Below are 5000 nucleotides of genomic sequence, written 5' to 3' on the forward strand. Positions count from 1 at the left end.
TAAAAAACAACGTAATTGAGTCAGTGTGAATTAGTGAAAGCATATTGAATTATTATTGTATTAAGAAATAAATTGACAAATTACTTGAACCTAGCTTACTCTAAAGAAAAAAAAACACTTCGAAAAAGAAGTGAACTAGTCCCAATAGAATTTTTTTTATAAGACATGGGAAGTCGAGAGAACAAACCAAAGACTTAATGATGTTTACTCATGGCCTGGAAAAAGTTATTTACATTCAGTCAGTGGCAGAAACTCATTAGAAGCCGACCACCTCAAAGACTACTGCTGTTGCTTTTATCAACTTACATTACGCAGCAATTGTCTCTCTCTCTCTCTCTCTCTCTCTCTCTCTCTCTCTCTCATTAGACAAGCTCAAAAAATAAAAGATTCCATAGTTCTAAACATATGATTACACAGACATTCCATTTGTTAATGAATAGATATTACAGACAGTATATTAACATATCGTTATGTATGGATTGTAGAATAAAGAAAAAATTCATGGATTTACAAATGAAGCGAAGGCTTCACCTCCCAAATCAAACTCCCCCGTTTCATGTAATCCACATCAAACCAAAATTATGCTAGGTGTCCCTTGCGGTGTTCGCCATTTGAATATATCACGGCGGAACCTTTTTTCTGGCATTCACGGTGCCCTTTGAGCCTGCAGCCTTCTCCCACTCTTCAGGGAAGAGCCGCCTTTACCACCCGAGACCAAATCGGCGAAGTGAGTTGCTAATTGCAGGAGGGTGGAGTAGGGCAGGTGTGGCTAAATCTTTTAGGTCGTGGGGACACCGCCCTGACCCTGACGAAACCCTTGAACCTTTGCTACGAGAAAAGAATAAAAGGGAGAAAAAAACATGGCTGCAAATAGTGCACACCGTCGGGAATCTCAATGGGAGGCTCTTCCTTTTCTTTGCGCATGCGTCATTTACACAGGGGCGGTCTATGCATTACATCCAGGATCCTTTGTTTTTAGATTTGAAAAAAAAAATAAAAAGAATAAAAAAAAAAAAACTCTATACCTAGGTATAATCCTGGTCTTATAATCTGGACATGAAAATAAAAAAAAATGAAATAAAAAAAAAACTGTCCATTAAAAACATGCCAGTTTTCCTTGAAGAATAAATGTTTTCAGTTCAACACAGTTCAATTAAGCCAACAGACCACGCACCAACCTATTACCCCTCAAAGGCGGAGTCGCCTTAACACACGAGTTCACCAAATTATGAGATCAGGAAGAACAACAATGAGTCTTTGAGACTTCTGATAAACGGGGTTTTTGGCGTGCGTTGCGATCATTCACTTTTGGCAAATACATCGTAAATCACGCTGTTGCAAGTAAATGAAAATCTCTGATATATGTGTGTATGTATATATATATATATATATAATGTGTGTGTATGTATATGTATGTACATGTATGTATATATATATATATATATATGTGTGTGTGTGTGTGTGTGAGTGTGTGTATTTATATGTATATATATATATATATATGTGTGTGTGTGTGTGTGTGTGTATATTATGTATGTGTGTGTGTGTTTGTGTGTCAGTTTTGACACTCACCACTTTTCTTGTTCTTATCTTTTCAACTATAGAATCTCAAATAATTCATTAACATTATATGCACTTTACTTTTAGAATAAGTTATAACTAAAATGAACTAACCATAATAAACATCCCTACTCTGAATAGGATTCGAGTCTATTAATGTATATCCCCTTTGCTCTACCTCTAATAGGTAATGATGGCCTCCTTTTTTTTTTTTTATTTCTTAAAGAATTAAATGGTTATCCCTACTATACCCTGATTACAACACACCATATTCGACTACCTAGCTGGTAATTAGCCTTAGTTTTATAATTTTTTTCTGCAGCTGTCACGGATTGTTATTACTTCTGTAGTTTGTTTATTTCCTTGTTTCCTTTCCTCACTGGGCTATTTTCCCTGTTGGAACCCTGGGGCTTATAGTATCATGCTTTACCAAGTAGGGTTGTAGCTTAGCTAATAATAATAATAATAATAATAATAATAATAATAATAACAATAATAATAATAATTAAAAATGTCGCCTTTGGTGGAATAGAGAGACTACTTATTTTATCATTGGTCATTGCTTTCACATCCATTTTTGGGTTTTGCATTATCATTTGTTGGCAGGATAAGAGTCCTCAATAATTTTCTCCAGGTCAAAAGAAATCCATTGTCCATCAAAAAAAAAAAAAAAAAAAAAAAAATGTGTTTTTAAACATGCAACAAGTGGCTTCCTCTTCATGCTCTGATGATATTTTGGTATTTTTCTTGATGTGTGTGTTTTTTTTTTTTTTTTAATATAATACGCTATACTAACTTATTGTTCTGGTCTTGTAATCCTTTTTTTTAGGACAACAATGAAGGAAAACTGTAATTGTTTATAAAAGTATTTAAATTACCGTAGAGGGTTATTGCAAATACAAGTTATCCATATAACATCCTTTTACAAAATAATACTTCTTGAATATGATTTCCCATTTTTAAATAATTTAGTACCTCTACCTCTAAAAAGCTTGTTCCCAATTTGTGCTAGGGCAAAATTGAGTAAATTAGATTTAGAACATCATATAAGATTTGAACATAGGATTACCCATAGATAATCCATGTGGATTATTTATGAAAATTCATGAGCTTTTCCAAGTAGAATGTTTACTTTTAATATCAGGGCAAATATAAGCTTTAATTTTCCTTATTGGTGTTTTTCTCTCTCATCTTCCATTACGTTAAAGCCTCAAAATGGAAACAGTAGGGATATTAAGGTGCTTCATATATCACTTTTCATGAAATAAGTTATATATATATATATATATATATATATTTTATATATATATATATATATGTGTGTGTGTGTGTGTGTGTATATATATATATTATATATATATATATATATATATGTATATATATATAAATATATTATATATACATATATATATATATATATATATACATATATAATATATATATATATATATATACATATATAATATATATATATATATATATACATATATATATATATATATATACATATATAATATATATATATATATATATACATATATAATATATATATATATATATACATATATAATATATATATATATATATATATATTATATATACATATATATATATATATATATATACATATATATAATATATATATATATATATATATTACATATATATATATATATATATATTACATATATAATATATACATATATATATACATATATAATATATATATATATATATATATCAGATGAACTTTAGAGAGGGATATGTAAGTACCATTTGACCCAAATAGATGAATTAGGGCGTGGATGGAAGAAAGTAAGGGCATCTTTATTCTGAGGACATGTACACACTTGTGTGGATCAGTGTTCTTGTGACCAAACAAAAGGGCGGAGTCTGTGTAGTGTACGAAGGAGATTTATATAGGTGCGTGCATTCCTCCAGCTATACTGGTAATATATTCTAAAGGTTCATCAAAATCATAATTGTACCACAATCATCGGCATAATTTAGTCATTCCTCGCCTCCTTCGGTTCAAGATATAAGGCCAATATTTCACATTGTCAAGACTCCGCGATCAAAACATCATCCTATTATCTCTGGATCTCCTTGTTTAGATTAGAATACATCTTTGAGTTTATATTTTGTCGCTCTCTGATTTCCTGTCATCAAGAAATCTCAACGATGAAGATAACTATCTAAGGAGCGACCAAGTCACTCGCTATCTGGTTGTTATTGCAACAACATAGTCGTTCCGAGATCAAAGGGGGCGCTGTAATTGTTGTAATTAATAACCTTGATAAGAATTTAGTGAGTCAGAAGAAATTGCTCTATGCTCCTTAAGAAGACACGCCCAATGGATGCACGGTCACCATCATTATATTTATGGTTATAGCACCATTTAAACTTGTTGCAAATGAGCATGAAAGCAATGACTGGACTAAAGCAATGATTTTAGTGTGTACCTTTGTCTACTATGGTTGAATTAGGCAAGGAGTGCTTAACCTAATCAAAGATACATTAATTTTAAAGTATCATAAATCAAAAAGAAATCATAATAATATTTTTGAGTAGTTAGAAATAGAAATAAATGATAAATAAAATTAATTGTACAAATACAATTTAAATGAGCAATAGTAGAATTATGAAGACGGAATAAACTTAAAATGCTATTCTCTATAATTATCATATATGATTTGTTTTCAAAGAAAACTGGAAGAAAATAATTAACAAAATAACGCCTACAATATATATATATATATATATATATACCCATGGCTACTGATATTTTAAACATCGAACCTTCATTATTCACAGCCCAACGAAGTCCCCTGAGGTTCATAAATTCATATGCAGTTAAAGTTTTAAAGGCCGCTCATGAATGACAGAGGCAAGGGACAGGGATATTGCCCTATCAAGCAGGACAATGCCCTAGAGACTTACCCTATATACATCTGATCAGCGCCCAAGCCCCCTCTCTACCCAAGCTAGGACCAAGGAGGGCTAGGCAATGGCTGGCTCCCCAAAACCCCCATTCTTAGCTCATAAGGAGTTTTAGCAGGACTCGAATCCCAGTCTGGCGATCATCAGTCAGGGACGTTACCACATCGGCCACGATAAACCTAAATAGATCCGTAATTTATGTCCTTCAGAAGCTTGCATCGAAGCAGCAATGAAGAATTAGAGGCTATTTAAGCGTTATTTGATTCCATATTCATAAGGTGTGATGTATCACACATTATTCTGATGAGCAACATCAATTTTCTCTGCCAGAGAACTTCATATTTGACCGTAGGAGATATATACATAAGAGAGGGTATAAAGTGGAAGTTTAAAGATTGGCGTTAAGAAATAAATCATGATAAGGATATAAAATTGCGAAAGGGAAAATATAATGATTAGATTAATCTGAGAGAGAGAGAAAGAGAGAGAGAGAGAGAGAG

The sequence above is a fragment of the Palaemon carinicauda genome, chromosome 7 (genome assembly GCF_036898095.1).
Source record: "Palaemon carinicauda isolate YSFRI2023 chromosome 7, ASM3689809v2, whole genome shotgun sequence".
Lineage (NCBI taxonomy): Eukaryota > Metazoa > Arthropoda > Malacostraca > Decapoda > Palaemonidae > Palaemon > Palaemon carinicauda.